This window comes from Euprymna scolopes, chromosome 21 (genome assembly GCF_053919585.1).
Source record: "Euprymna scolopes isolate OS-2025 chromosome 21, ASM5391958v1, whole genome shotgun sequence".
NCBI lineage: Eukaryota > Metazoa > Mollusca > Cephalopoda > Sepiida > Sepiolidae > Euprymna > Euprymna scolopes.
Window position 1 is genome coordinate 55,895,074 of NC_136502.1, and position 22,298 is coordinate 55,917,371.

General features: G+C 30.8%; 1 pseudogene; it reads left to right on the forward strand.

Annotated features, from left to right (window-relative positions):
* The first annotated feature begins 20,342 nt into the window (after positions 1-20,342).
* On the forward strand, positions 20,343-20,509 carry LOC145243269 (U2 spliceosomal RNA; annotated as a pseudogene).
* Positions 20,510-22,298: the final 1,789 nt, after the last annotated feature.

The window sequence follows — 22,298 nt, forward strand, 5'->3', positions numbered from 1 at the left end:
AAAATGAAAGTTCAAAGCAAGTTGTGAATAAAAAAACTAGCAGTTCAAAGAAAGGTGTAAATAAAAAAATGAAAGTTTAAATCAAGTTGTGAATAAAAAAACTAGCAGTTCAAAGAAAGGTGTAAATAAAAAAAATGAAAGTTTAAAGCAAGTTGTGAATAAAAAACTGGCAGTTCAAAGAAAGGTGTAAATAAAAAAAAATGAAAGTTCAAAACAAGTTGTGAATAAAAAACTGGCAGTTCAAAGAAAGGTGTAAATAAAAAAAATGAAAGTTCAAAGCAAGTTGTGAATAAAAAAATGGCAGTTCAAAGAAAGGTGTAAATAAAAAAAATGAAAGTTCAAAGCAAGTTGTGAATAAAAAACTGGCAGTTCAAAGAAAGGTGTAAATAAAAAAAATGAAAGTTCAAAGCAAGTTGTGAATAAAAAACTGGCAGTTAAAAGAAAGGTGTAAATAAAAAAAAATGAAAGTTCAAAGCAAGTTGTGAATAAAAAACTGGCAGTTCAAAGAAAGGTGTAAATAAAAAAAATGAAAGTTCAAAGCAAGTTGTGAATAAAAAACTGGCAGTTCAAAGAAAGGTGTAAATAAAAAAAATGAAAGTTCAAAGCAAGTTGTGAATAAAAAAACTGGCAGTTCAAAGAAAGGTGTAAATAAAAAAAATGAAAGTTCAAAACAAGTTGTGAATAAAAAACTGGCAGTTCAAAGAAAGGTGTAAATAAAAAAAATGAAAGTTCAAAGCAAGTTGTGAATAAAAAACTGGCAGTTCAAAGAAAGGTGTAAATAAAAAAAATGAAAGTTCAAAACAAGTGGAGAATAAAAAACTGGCAGTTCAAAGAAAGGTGTAAATAAAAAAAATGAAAGTTTAAAGCAAGTTGTGAATAAAAAACTGGCAGTTCAAAGAAAGGTGTAAATAAAAAAAATGAAAGTTTAAAGCAAGTTGTGAATAAAAAAACTAGCAGTTCAAAGAAAGGTGTAAATAAAAAAAATGAAAGTTTAAAGCAAGTTGTGAATAAAAAAACTGGCAGTTCAAAGAAAGGTGTAAATAAAAAAAATGAAAGTTTAAATCAAGTTGTGAATAAAAAACTGGCAGTTCAAAGAAAGGTGTAAATAAAAAAAATGAAAGTTTAAAGCAAGTTGTGAATAAAAAAACTAGCAGTTCAAAGAAAGGTGTAAATAAAAAAAATGAAATTTTAAAGCAAGTTGTGAATAAAAAAACTAGCAGTTCAAAGAAAGGTGTAAATAAAAAAAATGAAAGTTTAAAGCAAGTTGTGAATAAAAAACTGGCAGTTCAAAGAAAGGTGTAAATAAAAAAAATGAAAGTTTAAAGCAAGTTGTGAATAAAAAACTGGCAGTTCAAAGAAAGGTGTAAATAAAAAAAATGAAAGTTCAAAGCAAGTTGTGAATAAAAAAACTGGCAGTTCAAAGAAAGGTGTAAATAAAAAAAATGAAAGTTCAGAGAAAGTTGTGAATAAAAAACTGGCAGTTCAAAGAAAGGTGTAAATAAAAAAAATGAAAGTTCAAAGCAAGTTGTGAATAAAAAACTGGCAGTTCAAAGAAAGGTGTAAATAAAAAAAATGAAAGTTCAAAACAAGTTGTGAATAAAAAACTGGCAGTTCAAAGAAAGGTGTAAATAAAAAAAATGAAAGTTTAAAGCAAGTTGTGAATAAAAAACTGGCAGTTCAAAGAAAGGTGTAAATAAAAAAAATGAAAGTTTAAAGCAAGTTGTGAATAAAAAAACTAGCAGTTCAAAGAAAGGTGTAAATAAAAAAAATGAAAGTTTAAAGCAAGTTGTGAATAAAAAAACTGGCAGTTCAAAGAAAGGTGTAAATAAAAAAAATGAAAGTTTAAATCAAGTTGTGAATAAAAAACTGGCAGTTCAAAGAAAGGTGTAAATAAAAAAATGAAAGTTTAAAGCAAGTTGTGAATAAAAAAACTACCAGTTCAAAGAAAGGTGTAAATAAAAAAAATGAAAGTTTAAAGCAAGTTGTGAATAAAAAAACTAGCAGTTCAAAGAAAGGTGTAAATAAAAAAAATTAAAGTTTAAAGCAAGTTGTGAATAAAAAACTGGCAGTTCAAAGAAAGGTGTAAATAAAAAAAATGAAAGTTTAAAGCAAGTTGTGAATAAAAAAACTAGCAGTTCAAAGAAAGGTGTAAATAAAAAAATGAAAGTTTAAAGCTAGTTGTGAATAAAAAACTGGCAGTTCAAAGAAAGGTGTAAATAAAAAAAATGAAAGTTTAAAGCAAGTTGTGAATAAAAAAACTAGCAGTTCAAAGAAAGGTGTAAATAAAAAAAATGAAAGTTTAAAGCAAGTTGTGAATAAAAAAACTGGCAGTTCAAAGAAAGGTGTAAATAAAAAAAATGAAAGTTCAGAGAAAGTTGTGAATAAAAAACTGGCAGTTCAAAGAAAGGTGTAAATAAAAAAAAATGCAAGTTCAAAGCAAGTTGTGAATAAAAAACTGGCAGTTCAAAGAAAGGTGTAAATAAAAAAAATGAAAGTTCAAAGCAAGTTGTGAATAAAAAACTGGCAGTTCAAAGAAAGGTGTAAATAAAAAAAATGAAAGTTTAAAGCAAGTTGTGAATAAAAAACTGGCAGTTCAAAGAAAGGTGTAAATAATAAAAAAATGAAAGTTTAAAGCAAGTTGTGAATAAAAAAACTAGCAGTTCAAAGAAAGGTGTAAATAAAAAAAATGAAAGTTTAAAGCAAGTTGTGAATAAAAAACTGGCAGTTCAAAGAAAGGTGTAAATAAAAAAAATGAAAGTTTAAAGCAAGTTGTGAATAAAAAAACTAGCAGTTCAAAGAAAGGTGTAAATAAAAAAAATGAAAGTTTAAAGCAAGTTGTGAATAAAAAAACTGGCAGTTCAAAGAAAGGTGTAAATAAAAAAATGAAAGTTTAAAGCAAGTTGTGAATAAAAAAACTAGCAGTTCAAAGAAAGGTGTAAATAAAAAAAATGAAAGTTTAAAGCAAGTTGTGAATAAAAAACTGGCAGTTCAAAGAAAGGTGTAAATAAAAAAAATGAAAGTTCAGAGAAAGTTGTGAATAAAAAACTGGCAGTTCAAAGAAAGGTGTAAATAAAAAAAAAATGAAAGTTTAAAGCAAGTTGTGAATAAAAAAACTAGCAGTTCAAAGAAAGGTGTAAATAAAAAAAATGAAAGTTTAAAGCAAGTTGTGAATAAAAAACTGGCAGTTCAAAGAAAGGTGTAAATAAAAAAAATGAAAGTTTAAAGCAAGTTGTGAATAAAAAAACTGGCAGTTCAAAGAAAGGTGTAAATAAAAAAAATGAAAGTTTAAAGCAAGTTGTGAATAAAAAAACTAGCAGTTCAAAGAAAGGTGTAAATAAAATAAAAATGAAAGTTTAAAGCAAGTTGTGAATAAAAAACTAGCAGTTCAAAGAAAGGTGTAAATAAAAAAAATGAAAGTTTAAAGCAAGTTGTGAATAAAAAACTGGCAGTTCAAAGAAAGGTGTAAATAAAAAAAAATGAAAGTTTAAAGCAAGTTGTGAATAAAAAAACTAGCAGTTCAAAGAAAGGTGTAAATAAAAAAAATGAAAGTTTAAAGCAAGTTGTGAATAAAAAAACTGGCAGTTCAAAGAAAGGTGTAAATAAAAAAAATGAAAGTTTAAAGCAAGTTGTGAATAAAAAAACTGGCAGTTCAAAGAAAGGTGTAAATAAAAAAAATTAAAGTTTAAAGCAAGTTGTGAATAAAAAACTGGCAGTTCAAAGAAAGGTGTAAATAAAAAAAATGAAAGTTCAGAGAAAGTTGTGAATAAAAAACTGGCAGTTCAAAGAAAGGTGTAAATAAAAAAAATGAAAGTTCAAAGCAAGTTGTGAATAAAAAAACTGGCAGTTCAAAGAAAGGTGTAAATAAAAAAAATGAAAGTTTAAAGCAAGTTGTGAATAAAAAACTGGCAGTTCAAAGAAAGGTGTAATTAAAAAAAAAATGAAAGTTTAAAGCAAGTTGTGAATAAAAAAACTAGCAGTTCAAAGAAAGGTGTAAATAAAAAAAATGAAAGTTTAAAGCAAGTTGTGAATAAAAAACTGGCAGTTCAAAGAAAGGTGTAAATAAAAAAAATGAAAGTTTAAAGCAAGTTGTGAATAAAAAACTGGCAGTTCAAAGAAAGGTGTAAATAAAAAAAATGAAAGTTCAAAGCAAGTTGTGAATAAAAAACTGGCAGTTCAAAGAAAGGTGTAAATAAAAAAAATGAAAGTTTAAAGCAAGTTGTGAATAAAAAAACTGGCAGTTCAAAGAAAGGTGTAAATAAAAAAAATGAAAGTTTAAAGCAAGTTGTGAATAAAAAAACTGGCAGTTCAAAGAAAGGTGTAAATAAAAAAAATGAAAGTTTAAAGCAAGTTGTGAATAAAAAAACTAGCAGTTCAAAGAAAGGTGTAAATAAAAAAAATGAAAGTTTAAATCAAGTTGTGAATAAAAAAACTAGCAGTTCAAAGAAAGGTGTAAATAAAAAAAATGAAAGTTTAAAGCAAGTTGTGAATAAAAAAACTAGCAGTTCAAAGAAAGGTGTAAATAAAAAAAAATGCAAGTTCAAAGAAAGTTGTAAATTAAGAAAATGAAAGTTCAAAGAGAGTTATAAATTTAAAAAATGAAAGTTTAAAGCAAGTTGTGAATAAAAAAAATGCAAGTTCAAAGAAAGGTATAAATAAAAAAAAATGAAAGTTCAAAGAAAGTTGTAAATTTAAAAAATGAAAATACAAAGAAAGTTATAAATTTTAAAAGAAGTTCAAAATAAGTTGTAAATTTAAAAAAAACAACAGAAATGGATTAGGCGGAACCTTTGCCACTTTTTTGTTGCCAGGACAAAAGTTAGAAAAATGTACTTGATAGAATATTTTAAATGGAGACAATTAAATTAGACGAATATGTTATTTAATTTACATATCTTTATCCTCTATTTTCTAACTTCCTCCTTTCTTTTCTTCCTCGGACTGCTAGACGTTGGAATTCCTTTTCAGCTTCCTGCTTTCATGACTGATCTGACATCCAGAAATTTAAATGTAATGTGAACAAACATCCTGCAAACATGCTCCCAAATAATAAATGTTCGTTGTAAGGGCACCGTTCTTGTATTATACTTTTCCAATTATTATATATAAACAATATTTAATTAAAATGTTATTACCAAATTAAATCCCTTTAAGAACAGTTCTAAAATTTATTTTCAATCAGCATTCATTCCATAGTTGCTTAATTTACCCACATTGTCGAACTTGCCTGATATTTCATTGTCTAATTTTCCTAAATTCAAATAATAGAATTAGTTATACAAAAACAACATTAAAAATTTGATTTGCTAAAATACTTAATCTTGAAGAAGGTAACATTTCTTTTTCAGAATTAACTTTACTTTATCTTTATCTTTATCTTTACTAAAAAAAATATCCCTTATGTGACATCATCGCAATCACAATCGCTGGACCTCCATCGACATCTACTTTTGAAACACCAACAACAAACAAAACAACATACGGTGTTTTTAAAAGGATCGTAACCTAATCGAATATTCGAGAGAGGAAGGGGGTTAGGGGCAAATAACGGCCCAAAAAGAAGCAAGGAAATGTTCTGTTTGATTTGTTAGCTGTTTTCGTTAGCGACGACATTGGGTAAGTTGGGGTCATACGGTCTGCCGACCAGCTGAAGGGATAACCCTAACGCACCTGTTTTATCGATTGCCGGGGTCACTCGGTGCGCAAACATATCAGGTTTGCTTCCAAGAATTGGACTATTCTACCTTTTGTTATCATGTTTTTTTTTTTGTTTTTTTTTGCTTTTTCCCTTATATATATATTCTCCTCCTCCTTTTCCTCTTCCTCTTCCGCTTCTTCTTCTTCTTATTATTATTATTGGGTTATTAATTTATTTATTTAAATCGTCCTCTTGCCCTCTTCCTCCTCCTTCTTCTCCTTTTTTTTGTTCTTATTATTACTTAAGTTATTTATTTATTTCAATTATTCTCCTACCCACCTCCTCATTCTCCTCCTCCTCTTCTTCTTTTTCTTTTTCTTTTTTATTCTTCTTCTTATTATTATTTAGTACGTAATAAGAGTTTTCACAGTCGTGTACGTTTTTTTTTTTTTTTTCAATAATTCGGTTATTTCCATCAACACTACAGTTTGTATTGCATCAAACCTTCCTCTGATTAATAGTCCTACTAGACATCTTACACGTTTTCTTTTTCGGACTGTTTTTAGTGCTCCAACACTAATTGGTATTACCGTTATTTTCATGCAACATAGATCATTTGTATTTCTAGCAAGTTGCATGTAATTTTTCCGTTTTCCTGGTCTTCTCAGATTCAACTTAATAGCATCACCTTTCGGATACAAAGCACTGTGCAATTCAGAGGAGGTCGATTTTACATTAAAAAAACAACAAAAAAACTTGTGGGCAGAGAAAGTTATGTATTCATAGCAAAGATTAAGAATCTTAATTGTCGTATCGTTATCTGAGAAAATGGCATTAAATAAAGATCGTTTGCATAAACACTTGGAAAATACTTATTTATACAACATTTGGTCTATAAATCGGCAATAAACTTGGAAAATTCAATAACTAAAAAAGAAAAGGCGGTGATTTCATTTCATTAAAATCAAACGAATTAAAATAAATAATTTTCCCATGAAGACTCTTATATGAGTCGGAAATTAGAATTCGAAAAAATAAATGTTCCTTTTTAAAAATTGTAGTATGATTGGTCTCTAAATGCAAATTTGTCGTTACATATCAACACTCGGGACCTACACATTGTATGCAGACAGTCGCAAAGAAACACGAAAACAAGGAAAAAATCCGAATCATTTTTTTTCACTTGAAACAACGGGCATTTATTTACATGTATTTATTTACAGGTACTTCCATAATAACTCCTCATCTTCTCATATTCCAAGTCCTTAACAAACCTCTGCCGTGTCGAACACGTGGTACTCTGTCTTTGTCTGGCCATGTTTAGGACGCGTCTTTCCCTGTCGCTCTCGGGCCACGTGTGTAACACGTCTATTTCTGTCCTTCTCGTGTCACGTTTTTCCTGTTTTATAATCTGTTTCTTTCCTTTTTCCTTGCTGTTACCTCACCTCGCACATGGCTTGGTTATTTGGATACGTTGGCGGTTGCTGTTGTTGCAGCTGCTATTGCTGTCCGCTCTCTGTTACATAAACCGTTTTAATTGTCAAATTTCAATATATTAAGACAATGAAAATACTTTAATTCATTGATTTAATCATTTTTTTTTTAAATTATAAAAACGTTGTTAAGACATGGTAAAATAATTAATTCTAGTAAATCAATCTAATACAAACACACAGGTTTCATAAGTTGGTTATTCCACTTGAAATAAAATATTTTACAGTATTTCATTTCGTCGTTTATTCGATTTATTGAGAACAGTAATTTAAATATAGTAATTTAAATATCTATTATGAAATGTATTTGCTATATTTATTTTCACAAAGACATAATCGTAATTTCACCGACTTATGTTTATGGTGAGCACCGGCTAAGTTATTTTAATCTTTAATTTCATTTCTTAAATAACTAAAAGAATTTGAATGCAATATTTCGCTGGATGATATTTATGGTAATTTGGAAGTTTTGCAATAAGGCATAGTCATTAGTTTCCTAATTCTTTGGTTCAGGCTTCTTAAGTTCGGTTTCTGTCAAGCCTTTCGAGGATGAAAAATACCATACAAAGGATTATTATTATTATTATTATTATTATTATTATTATTATTATTATAGAAGTTCTCACAAAGATCATCACCACAAATTGCTTATTGATTACTTATATTACTGTGATGTTCCCTGAAGTTCGAGTGACAATAAGTCTCCCCAAATTTCCGGTGCTCTCTACCTCTTTCTAAAACCATTGCAAGTGACTTTACGCTATCGCAACAACCGCTCACCAATGATTTATATCTGGCAATATCCATTGATTTTCCCTGAGGTCTGTATGTGGCAAAAAAACATCCGATGCTTCAGTGTTATCTGTAGATTTCTCGGTCTTTCCATCCTCCTTAACTTTTCATGACTATTTGGTGTAACCGATGCAACCATGTTTCATGGTAGGTGGGTCGTGTCACAGCTACCGAGAGAGTAGGCCAGTCGACATGACAGTGTGACGTCATTACCAGAGCAAAATGTAGGCAAAGGCACGAAGATGCCTAACGTTTCTGGTGTTCAACCACGAAGCCATAAAAATATTTTTTCGTTGTCTTATATTGTGGCTGTTGTAATTATTATTCCCCTAAAGAGAAAAAAAATCTCCATTTAGATTATTATTACAATTATCATAATTGCATATTGGGATAATTTTAATCTAACAAAATATAATGGTAAGTGAAATTGTTTTCGAAGTTTTATTTCTATCGAAGGAACTTTTATTTCTATCAAAGGAAGTCGAATATTTCATTTTATTTATTTTTTAAACTGCATTTTTATATGAGAATATTTTTCAGTCCGTTCTTTTAATAATGAATAAAATATTTCACTGAGTATTTCCAAATATTTGAAAGTTAGAAGCATTTTTCACGGCAGTTTTTTTTTTTTGTTTTATTTTTGTTGATATTTTTTTTTTTTAACCAAATGATCGGTGAATTCAATATTTAAACGCCGGGCGTAATTTATTTGTTTGAAATATATTTAAAAGTTAAAAGATTTGTTTATTTGTTTTATAACATTTTATCTGTAAATAATTTACATGACTTAAATGGGAAGTGAAATAGGAAATTCTCTATTCTCTCCAGAAACATACGAACACAAATTCATCTTAAAAATTCATTAACTAATCAGTTTTAATTGAAGTTTTGATATGAACTAAAATTAAAGAATACATTAAATTTTAGTTAACATATTTTCCTGTGTTGTATCTTATAAATAAATGTTGTACGCATCGTGCTGAAATAATAACGTTATTTAGAAAGCCATTCTTAACAGGAGGGGGCTTTCTAACTATTCTGCACTTTCACCTACCAATTCAATGAAAACAAAGATACCATAAAAATTTAATTTAACTTGAAAATCCTGTCTAAAATATAGTATGGTGCGTACACTACACAAGCACCATTATTATTATTATTATTATTATTATTATTATTATTATTATTATTATTATTATTATTATTATTATTATTATAACGACAACAATAATTTAAAAAAAGTACTTCACGGGGAATGTGGATCCTGCGTAAACGCGCTTTAATTTAATTGCTCCCTAAAAATCGCATACGCAAAAGCTTTACATTGGTTTATTTAATCACGGAAACTTTTTTTGAAGGTACTATTTGAGGCAAAAAAGAACAGGCCAAAAGCATTTATGAAACAAAAATGTAAGAAAAAAGAAAAATATTAGTGTGGAAAATATAATAATAAAAATAAATTAAAACAAAATGAAAATAAAATAAAAACAAGCCCGAAATAAAAGTATAAATCAAATTTAATTAAAGAAAAAATTCAAAAAATAAAATATATGTTCGATGACAAAAAAATTGCATGAGATATATGCGAAGAAAGTAAAAGAAAATCTCAGGGAGCAGCCATTAAATTAAAACCTGTTTACGCAGAGTACACGTTCCCCGTGAAGTGCCCTAAAACCGTAGATGACATCGACTGGCGCCAAACAAACTAGTTGTGAAGGATCAGGAAGGCTGAAAAGTCCGAGGTGGGAGAGTACCAACCAGACCTCCAATGGAAGTGTGCAGTTCAAATCTCGTACCTTGGGGAGGCATTTTGTTGCCCAAAGCACAGGAAACACCAATGGCCAATTCCAATGAGAAATCAATGGCAAACGGCTGTTGCGTGCAGTCATCTGCACGAGTGGTAAAGAGATAAAGAACACTGGAAATCTGGGGAGACGTTTTGTCACTCGGTTTCCAGTGAATACCTCAGGTTACTGCCAGTTAGCGATCACTTATATTGGCCTGACTCCTAGTCAATGAAATAATAATAATAATAATAATAATAATAATAATAATAATAATAATAATAATAATAATAATGTCCCCTCCTAAATTCACCACCACCCTGATTTAATATCGTAGATGTTTATTATATTTTCTTAGTTTTTAACCAACGTTCACATTATGATATGATTGTCTTTTAGTAGTTATGTGAACTTCATTTCCGTATTCATGTATTCTGCACTGATATGAAAATGAAGACTATAGGGGAGTATAGGACTCCTAATCATGTAACTGATGAAAATACGCTACACATTTTAATGAAAAACATGGGAAAAAATGAACATAGAACAGAAAACCAAAACTTTAAATATAATTTCCGTATTAAAAGTAATAGTTATTTAAATATTTCAACATATAATCTTGTGGAGAAAATCCAGCTCCCCAATAAGGGGTACTCTGGATAGGAACAAAAATTAAAATTGTCCTAGTCATGAAAGATTTCTCCTCCACCGGCCGAGGACAGAAAAGGTGAATTGTAGCATCAGAACAGATACTACACTGTGATCTTGGACAAGAATTGTTTGTGTTTAACATGTTTCTTTAATTGTTTGTTCTCTAAATTCTTATTCAGTTTCATCAGTATATTGCTTTAAAATTATGAAATTTTACATAGATAATATTTATATTTTATATTGAATAAAGTTCAGTTTCATTATTAATAGAATTAAGTTTCTTTCTTTTCTTTTTTAACATGTTTTAATACTCTTTTTTAAAATGCCATCATATAGTATCGACAGTAAGAGTTCGACAAATCTTACCTACATTGCATGCAGTCATTTTTTCGTTAACAGGCCTTCTATATCTCTGTGGCCGTGGTCGTGTTCTTTTTGTTTTGCATTTGTTTTATTTCTAACCCAACATCCATTTGACTGGTTAGTATTTGCAATTAATTTATCAAAATAAGGAGACTAGATAGTCTCCTTATTTTGATAAATTAATATTTTTGTACCGCCATGCCACAGAGTATTTTTTAAATTTAGTACCCATTATTGTCGAACTATTTGTCTTCGAACTATTTGTCTTCGAACTATTTGTCTTCGAACTATTTGTCTTCGAACTATTTGTCTGCGTGTTTGAAATGCAATGGTTTACACAATTCCTTACCTGGCCATGCCTGTTCTCATAATCATTTCTGGCAGGTTTGCTGCATTCACTTATGTTGTTGATATGTTTATTATTATTACATGGGTATCAGCACTTATCAAAGCCCAGTGGCCACTCGAGGATAAGGGTTAAAGAGTGTACAGTAGTCAATAGGACAATATAGTAATCGCTAGTAATGAAAATTCGGTAAATTTGTTAACTTAAGTGGAACGTCTCATCAAGAACTTGTTTACGTTGGACTTGAAGACAAATTTAAGTCAGCTGGAAAGCAGACAAACGGAAAACAGTTCCACAGGCGTTCAGTTTTAAGAAAGAAACGTTGTTCATGGAATATATGTTTAGGTTTAGGCATACATAAAGAGTGGGGAAATTATTGAAAGTGTTTTCAGCTAGACGAGTGTTTTTCGTGAAAGTTTGACGAGCACTTATGAAAATAACGATAAAGCAGAGAAATACTCGCAACATCTCTTCCGTTAGAAAGAGGTTGCAGGGAAGAGAAAAGGGCATCACCTCCTAGGCTACGAAATCCTTTTTGAACTCTATCAAGGTAGGATAAGTCCTTTCTAGAAGCTCCTGCCTAGATGTGGCAACAGTACTCCATCTTTCCACATACTTGGCTCTTATATAGGTAAAAAATTGCATCAGCAGTGAGATATCTACTGGGTCGATAGCTACCTTGACAACGGATTTTATGTATGTGTTCCATTTCAGATCAGGAGTAAAGGTCAAGCCCAGAATCTTGTGAAAGCATGAAGCCTCCCCAAGACGAGAGCCATGCATTTCAATTGATGCCAAATGGGGATAAGAGCGTTGGTTATGTAAAGATATAAGCTTGGTTTTAGATGCATTAAAAGTAACCAGCCACCTCTTTCCCCATTGTATCACATACTCAAAATCAGACGAGAGAGAATTAGAGAGAATTTTGTCGGTTACGGTCTTAGATGTGCTGCCATAGATGGTAGTATTGTCAGTATAAATGCCTACAAATGATGTAAGGTTGTCGTTTGGAAAATCATTTATCTTGATCAGGAAGAGAGTTGGGCCCAGGATGGACCCCTGAGGAACTCTATCATTAATACTGTGAGCTTCTGATTTCTGCCCATCAACCTCTAATCTTAAGAACCTATTAGAGAAAAATGATTTCATAATTGAGAAGACATTCCCAGCTATACCATAGCTGGAGATCTTGTGACCTTTATGCCACACCCTATCAAAGGCCTTTGATATGTCAAGAGCAATTGCCCTAGAAAGGAAGCGTTCGTCGAGGGATACGCTAATCCTATGAGATATAACCGTAAGCACATCTGATGTATATCTAGCAGAACGGAAACCATATTGCATGTCGCTAAGAAGGTTATTTTTGCTGAGGTGTTTGACTATTTCTCTATTTAACACAGATTCCAGCAGCTTACTCCTGACGCACAGGAGACTTACTGGCTGGTATTTCCTCTATTTGTCTCTATTTGCTGTTTCCTTGTGTTATGTCAGTCTTAGCTGTGATATAGTTAGTTTATTATTATTAGTTTATTCTCCTCATTCTTATTTGATTTCTATTATTACTTCTACAATGTACTCAGGTCATAGTAAACGATTACTCAGTGACAATAACCGGTGATATTTAAAAGCAACAGTAGGTTCTTGGATATGACAGGGACGCGTCCAAAATGAACGGAGAACGGCTAAACGCGTATTTGTGTACATTAAACTTTAAAACGACAATGTTGTAGTTAATTAGGAAGTAGCTTTGTGGTATTTTGTTGAACAGATTAATTGTTCTTGGAAATAAACTTTTTTCATCAAAGTTTTACTTTGGTGCACAGAAAAAGGGGAAATAATGTTCATTGCTGTGGTTGTGGCCAAGCGATTTTTGCTGAGAATGATTTTCGAAGAAAGTAACCAATGATTGAGGCCGAGTGGAACACCTTCCATGAAGATATCGACAGAGTAGAGAGTTGTGCGAAAGAGGCTGCGGGAAAGAATCTTTCGTTATTTATCTTTGATATTTTCATTCTTAACATTTCAAAATTTACCCCAGATATGAACTATCACATTTACCTTTCAATAATAAAATGGTTTTTAACCGTGTGTACATGTTGATACGCATTTTTAAATGTTGATTTTCGGAGCGTGAGTACGAAATTACATTTTTTATCACAGATAATGATCTACTAACGTGAAAATGTATATACATATAGTCATCCACATACAGTACTGTTTCGGTGTTTTACAGCTCATCAGTGCGGCTAGGCAGGCATATATATATATATATATATATATATATATATATATATATATATATATATATATATATATATATATATATCGTGTTCGTCCTTCGAAGTCGAAGATGACCATGACATCAGTGAGTAAAAGTAGTGTTTTTGTGTTTCCGGAGATGACTTGCAAGACCGATCCGGGCTTTGGAAGCTCCCCCACAAGTTGGGCAGTGGTGAGCAGGTGTTGTGGCACAGAGCTTGTTGCTCTGGCTTTGCGGATTGCCCGCTTCTGTACTGCTGCTGAGGGTTCTATAACTAGATATATATATGACTACTTCATTTAATAACAGTATTATTTTATGCGTAAACTTTAAGTATTTATTTCAACAGTGCTCATACATAGATAGAGCTAGGTAGCAAGTTATAAAATATATATTTTATAACTTACTATATGCATAAGCCTGACGAATCCGAGCGTGGATGAAGCGCGGAATATTCTGTGCAGCTTAATTGCCATATATATTTTATAACTTACTATATATATATATATATATATATATATATATATATATATATATATATATATATATATAATATATGTGTGTGTGTGTGTGTGTGTGTGTGTATGTGCGTTGCTGTCCTCTACTTACACGTGTTTGACATACTTTTTCGTTATGCATTTCTTTCTAACTCGCTTGTATTTTCCCCTTCTCCCTTTTTCCGAGGTTGAAATAATAGAAATATATTTAGCTCTACTAACGTATTGACCACTTTTCGTTTTTTTATACCAAATATACCTCCTAATATATATATATATATATATATATATATATATATATATATATATATATATATATATATATATATATATGTGTGTGTGTGTGTGTGTGTGTGTGTGTGTGTTCGTTTGTGTCCCTATGATGTACACGCGTTTTGTTGTCGAGTGCAATAACCCTAGGTGTTGTTAAGTGACAATCAGATTTTTTTGTAATTTATTTAACCCGAATTCTACCCCATATCCATCCATTACATGGTCAGCCAAGTTCACTTTTAAGAGTTATCAAGGGAAAATAAACTGAACCGTTTGTTTATTTAAACAAAACAAAACAAATAAAAGTGACTTATAAAAAACACTAACAAAAATTAAAGAAAACAAACAACCAATAAAAAAATCCCACAACCACAACTGTCTCTTGAAATCGCAATTCCAGATGGAAGTCAAGTGCGTTGAGGAAAAACAGCCGATTCCAAGAAAATGAATCGATCGGAATTCGGATACTTTGATTCTACCACAACATGTGCTAAATAAACACTAAGTTAGAAAACTATAAATAAATGCAAATTAATAAATTTTCTTAGTTCAAGTAATATTAGTTGGAAATTTGTAATTAATTGATGCAATTATATATATATATATATATATATATATATATATATATATATATATATATATATGCGTAAATTTTAAGTATTCACTTCAAAAATGCTCAATACGTAGGTAGAGCTAGGCAGTAAGTTATAAAATATATATGGCGATTAAGCTACACAGAATATTCCGCATTTCATCCACGCTAGAATTCATCAGGCTTATGCGAGAAATTTGTGGTTGTCTTGCGTTTTTATATACGCATCTTCTATTGTTTTTAGTTAGCCAATCAGCTTTCTAGTTTCCAACGCACCCTTCCTAATCAGCCAATGAGCAGGCACTTATAGAACACAGATCCAGTTGACCTCCAGTTTACCCGTTTCTTTGTGTGTGTGCTATTTTAGCAGGGAGCGTAGATATCTAGTGTCCTGACCTATTTTAAATCTAGGTTGAATGTTTTTATGCTAGTTATATATATATATATTTATATATATATATATATATATTTATATATATATGTATGTGTGTGTGTGTGTGCGTGTGTGTGTATGTGATAGTTTATATATATGCATGTTTATTTATTCATTTTTATTTCTTATTTGTTTATTTTCTATTGTTATTGTTAGTTTTAAAATTATTTTGTATCTCTATCCTAGAGTAAATTTTATCCTATGAACACAGTTGTTCGCTATTTCTCCCCTACAGTTTAATAGATGTTGGGGTTCTTTAAAGTATAGGATAGCTAATTTTTCATGAAGGCATAATCTACATGGATCGTCTAGGTCTCTACACGTGTTTGCTTTTCTTACTATTTTCCATTCGACTACCGACGAACGTCCGCTTTCATTGAGTTCCCAGTATTTGTTTGCTAGAGTTGTTTTCATACGGTGTTTTTTATTATTGAATGTACTTTTATTGTCATAATATCGAGTTTTGAAATCTAAGGAAGTCATACCTACGTAGGTATGGCTTCCTTAGATTTCAAAACTCGATATTATTACCACAAAAGTGTGAGCATGCATAGGGTTTCTCTCCTGAGGCCCGGCTCTCGTTGTTGAGGGGGGGGATGACTTTATCATCCCCTTTTGGCTCTTTGATACCTTTTCTATCACTGCCATTTCAGTATAATAGTAAACCACTTCGGAACCTATTCGTGCACAGACTGACAGAGGCGTTGAGGTTTATTTATATCGATATATATATAAATAAAGCTCAGTATGCAAAGAAAAGTAGCACGAAAATCTTTCAGCTCATCATGGTCTTAACTTAGTTTTCCTCAATCATTTTAGCATCTTGAAGAAGTCCTCTGAAAATGGCGAAGAAACGTTGATATGTTTCTAATGATATAGATTTTTATTTCTCTTTCCTATAATGTCATACAATCGTATCTATTTTATTCACACACACAAATAATACACACACACACACACACACACACACACACACACACACACACACACACACACATATATGTGTGTGTGTGTGTATTATTTGTGTGTGTGAATAAAATAGATACGATTGTATGACATTATAGGAAAGAGAAATAAAAATCTATAGTCTTGGACTTCCGGTTCGTTGACTGTCATGGCTCTTGTGAGCTGCGGCGTGGTTTGGCTGTGGAATTTATTATACAATCTCTCACATTCTGAAAATCATATATATATATATATATATATATATATATATATATATATATATATATATATATATATATATATAAGCAAAAGAATGAGTTCAAAGGCATTTACAAAAAAGATATTTTTGAAAAAGAGGTTAACATCAATAGGAAAAACATAGAATGCTCATCAATCTTTTTAGAATAAAATAAGGAGAATTTTTTTAGCTGATATATAGAAGAAGTCGGTATTTAAGAGTAATTAAGAGTCGTGTAATAGCGTAATAATATTAAGACGGCCGAGGAACTAAAGTCGTGTAACTCGCTGACGTCATTGAATCTAGTTTTATGAATCTGGTCACGGGCCCGAAGAAACGATCGGGAGTAGATAACGTCTAATGACAGAACCAAAAGGAAATAGATACCTATTTTCTTTTGTAATTCTCAAAGATGGTGGTGGCGTTGTACGGAATTGTTGAGGAAATTACAAGAATGGTCTAAAAATGACGGTATGTTCATTTCTGAAAGACATGGAATTATTTTACATCTGGATACATGCAATTAAAGAAAGAACCTTTTTGTGTCAAGTGAATATAAGGAAGTAAGATTTTTTTAAAGTTTAATTATTTTTAAACTTTGAAATTTTATTACGATATTTAAAAAAAAAATACAATCGTATATTATAAGTATCTATGAAATAGATCGTTAAATTATTATTATTATTATTATTATTATTATTATTATTATTATTATTATTATTATTATTATTATTATTATTATTAGAGTTTGTTATTTTTCCTTTAACTGTATAACTGTATATGTTCGTTAGTTGGTAAGAAAAAAAACAACAAAAAAAAACGCACATCTCTGCACGAAGACAGTGAAATATATGTTTTTTTTTAAACCTCGAAAAGAAATCATATTTACGTGAGATGTTTTTAATCCTGTTGTTGTGATAATAAATAAACGTTTTCATTAAGTTATCAATTATATATTGTTAGTTAAGTTTCAGTAAATTTAGTGAATCTTCAGCCTCGAACATGACTTTATGATTATATTAATTTGGGGGGTATATTTTAGAATTCACATAGATTCGAAAAAGTGGTCAAAAACAAATATATAACAAATAAATGTTACCAAAGGCAAGAAAGTAATTCTTCTCCCACGCTAGATGAGTTTTAAAATAAAACAAAATAGTGGTAGAAATTCATCCAATAAATGTCAAGCCAACCTTTATTTGATGGGTTTCTATCATTATTTTGTATATATTTTAATTTTTAACTAATTATCAAGACTTCAATGATATAAGAAGTGCCAGGCGGCCATTTTTTTTCTTCTGCCCGTGTAACTATCGACACCACTTGTTTTTCGAACCGATTAAACATTTTACATTAAATAAAAAAAGAGACCTAAAATTTATCCAGCTACGTAGAAGAGTAACATATCTTGCATTAGGTAACATTTCTTTGTTATATATTTATTTTGTGATCACTTTTTCGAATCTGTGCATTTTAAAACAAACCCGATTTTTAAAAACTATCTTTTAGTTCTTAAAAATAGTTTACCTTATTAAAATTGAAATTAAATAACGATATTTTTCAAAAAATTCCATCCTGTATATTATTAAGTTAGTGCAAAAATAATAGCGTTTATATATATATATATATATATATATATATATATATATATATATATATATATATATATATATATATATATATATATATATATATATATATTGCTGAACGTCAATAAACGACATTATTTTTGCACCAACGAAATATGAGATTTTATTATTATTAGATTTTTTTCTTCTTTAATTGTTAGCGTGTAAAAAACGTGTATCTCTGCACAAAGACAGTTAAAAAAAAGATGCCTTTTTTAACCTCGTAAAACAAATCATAAGTACATGAAATTTTTCTAAATCTGTTGTCGTAATGACAAATAAAATTTTCATTGCATCATCGATTATATATTTTTAGTTAATTTTGAATAAATTTAGGGAACTTTTAGCCCCGATGATGATGATATTTTGGATATTATTTTACTCTCGTTTCTTAGTTTTTAAAAAAGTTTAACTTATGGTACGATTTTCTTTTAAATTCTTTCTTTATGTATGTAAACATCACTTTCATCCTGACGACATGCAATTAATCATTGTTGTTCGCTTTAATTTTGAAATATTTATTCTTTGATTTTAAGTTAATTGTTTAATAATTGTTTATTGCCTTAATTAATACGGCATAATCACATTAACACACCGGTTCCTATCAGATCACCGAAGTTAAGCAACGTTGAGTCTGGCTAGCACCAGATGGGTGACCATTTGAGAATTCTAGGCGTTGTATGTGCTCTCCGTTCATCTCGGCATTGTTTCCAGTCGTCCTGTACTTCAACTTGCCACAGGTATGCAACAATGTTGACTCCAGATAGGCGTGGTTGGAGACTGCGCAACTCTTGCCACAAAAATTTCACGCGCAGTCACCCTTACAGTGGGTATCCATAGTCTGTCAAGACTGGAGGAAGCCACAACCACATTGCCTAAATTCATGTTTTTATTTATTTATCATATTTATTTCCGAAATTCATATTACCTAAATTCATATTTTGCAAAATTTGATTGTCTTCTGCTTCGAATATATGTACTTTTACATGCATATTATTTTTTATTTGTCATATATATAAAAGAGACGCAGTTTTCCCCCTCTGCACCAAAATACCGTAGGTTTATATTTTTGCACTATTAGCCATCACCTTATATAAGTATAGAACTCCATTACAGACACATTATTCCGCAATAGTAAAACTTACATTTATTCCTAGGAGCGCCATCTCATAATCTACAGAGGAAGTAGCTCAAATATTACCCCCTTTTATCTAAGACCTCTTACTACAACATTCTACACCGCGTACATTTATACTTTTTTCTACTTTCCTGGGTCTACTCCGACATTAACTGACCAGTGATTTCATTCACATCACCTACTCTTAACGCTTTACCCCAACACAAATAATGATTTCTCCCTCTTCCCATCCCTCAAAATCTCATTAGTTGCGATCTACGTATCCATACATTCCAGAATTAACGAATCATCATTCAAAGTTTACCACAAACATGGCTTCCTTGAGTAGAATCATTACATATTAAATACGCCGATTACAAACTTCGGAATCTCGAAAAAAAATCGTAAGCACTTCATTTACATTGTTACCAGTACTATGTTCGTTAATATTTTAGTAACATCACTAGGAAATAAATTACTTGGTTTATTGCTTAATTTTCGGGCTATTTCACCAAACAGAAATTGGAGTTTCATATTTTCCTAAACATTTATTTCATTTACAGCGACAAATAATTATTATTCATTTTTTATTTCAGTAATAAAGTTACAGTAACACATCATTATTAATTATATCTTATTTTAGTAATAAACATAACGAGACGTTTTATAAAAAAAACATTTCGTTTCATTTTGTTTACACGTTGCTGATTCGATTTTTTAGTTTACAAGTTTGTTTATATTATGAATGCTTCACAAACTTTAAAATTAATTCACGCTATTATTTCACATGGTCAGATGTGGTTAACAATGACTTTAACTTTTTATATTAGCAATAAAGATATGGCAATAGTATTTCATTTTTAATAGACTATGGACGCATGGGATAAACTTAACCACGTTATTTAACAAATGAAAAAATGGGTAAATATGAAGATTCTTTCCACCTTACCACCAATCCTTTAAAATTACCCCTTTTATAGATTTTCCGGGGTGCTGAAAACGAAAATAACGTTTAAAATTCTGTTTAAAATTTAAAATGCTCATTTTACGTTAAATTGTGTTTAGCGTTCGTTGACCACCCCCGAAAAAATGTGGCCATAAAGTGGGCTCAGTCGGGGAGCAAATGAATACCAACCCCACATATAAGACCTTCGTCAATGTAGGGGCAACCCTTCATACCAATTGTCACTATCCATCTCCCCTACTCCCCGGGGAGCTGGTCCTCATTTCACCTTCACTTCTCACATTAAAAATCGGCCCTGTGCCTAATTTGCTCGGTGGGGGAGCAAATACATACCCTTTTCCTGGCCTTTTGGCTAAGATCTAAGTGTAGTATCTGTTCTTACTACATTCTGTATTTATGTTTGTATCTTTTCCTTGGCAATGGAAGGGAAACCCCTTCCATGCTAAGGCATTTTTAGTCACATGCAAGTCACTCCATCGGTCGGTCTGTAACACATTTACATTTTTTTAAGCAAGGGGTATGGAGTAGCATTTTTGTCCCCCGATTTATCAGAGAGAGACCTATGTTTTCAATGGGCCCGTCTATCCGTTTGTCCGGATGATTGACGAATAACCGTCCATTAGTTTTTCCAGAAATTTTGTAACAAATTATATTTTAATATATAAATGTGCATAGAAAAAATTTTTTTTTTTTTTTTTTTTTTTCGAAAAATCCAGTTTTGCCCGCAGGCGTTAAAAAGGGGGTAAAAAATGACCCAAAATGACACTTTTTGTTCCGTAACATTTTATCCATCCATTAGATTTTTCTGAAACTTGCTCAAAATGTGGAGGGCATTGTTTTTAATATAAATTCAGTATGGGTGACCCTGGCAAAAGTCTGGTTTGCACCCCCCGGGGACTTTTAGTGCTGAAACGCTCTTTCTTCTGGCGCGTTTTTCATATTTCTTAACAAAAACTTGATATTTATGTCTATATAGTGGTTTCCCATGTTGCTGAATGTAAATATACATGTGTTAAGGTGTGAAACTGCACTGTTTGTCAATTGTCACTGGTATTCGGCATTCAAAATGGCTCATAAGGGGTCAAAAATATACCAAAATTGCAAAAAATGACACTTTTTGCCCCATAAATTTTGACCTATCCATTAGATTTTTCTGAAACTTGTCCAAAATGTGGAGGCCATTGTTCTTAATATAAATTCAGTATGGGTGACCCTAGCAAAATTCTGCTTTGCGTCCCCCGGGGACTCTTAGTGCTAAAAATGCCCTTTTTTCATATTTCTCAATAAAAATCTTGATATGTATATCTATATAGTGCTCTCCCATGGTGCTAAATTCAAATATACATGTGCTACGGTGTAAAACTACATAGTTTGTCAATTGTCACTGGTATTCAGCATTCCAAGAGGCTCATAAGGGGTAAAAAATGTACCAAAATTGCAAATAATGACACATTTTCCCCCATAAATTTTTACCTATCCATTAAACTTTTCTGAAACTTGTCCAAAATGTAACTATTCCTTGGCCAGATGGCTAAGATTAGAGTGTAGTATCTGTTCTTAACCGATGCTGCACTTGTTTGTAACTAATAAGTAAATGTGTTACGGACTGACGGACGGACCGACGGAGAATAGTTTTTTTTTTAATGCATACCACAGAATAGTTTTTTTAGTCGTGTGCAAGCAACTCTATAAGTCACTCAGTCGGTCGGTCCGTAACACATGTACTTTTTATTTCTTTTTATGTTTATTATACACTATTTATTGATTTTCGGGGTTCCTGAATACGAAAATAACGTTTCAAATTCCCTAAATCAAATAATTTTTGTGATATAAAGTTGGGGATCACTTTTCTCTATTAATTTAATGTAAAATGATCACCCACTTTACAACCAATCAGTCTCAAAGCCATTCAAGTCATTCTCCAGATCATTCAAGTTGTTTTTGAAGGATTCCAGTTATTTTTTAAGCATCTAAGTCATTCTTAAGGTCATTCAATTCATCCTTAAGTTCATTAAAGTCATTCTAAGTCATTTACTTTTTATTTATTTAAGTAATTTCAGCCCATTTTTCGGTCATTTTAGTTTATCTTTAAGAATTTCATGTCAATCCTACATTCACGCATTCATTCATTACACGAGAGCACGCGACTAATGGCTATCGGCCTTGTTTTTAGAGGAACTTCTATAACTCTAGAAAACTGACCAACACAAGCATCAGGTTGCGACCCTATAGAGAACTTGTAGGTGATTATAAAATCGAAAATTGGCAATAAAATATTCAAAAATAA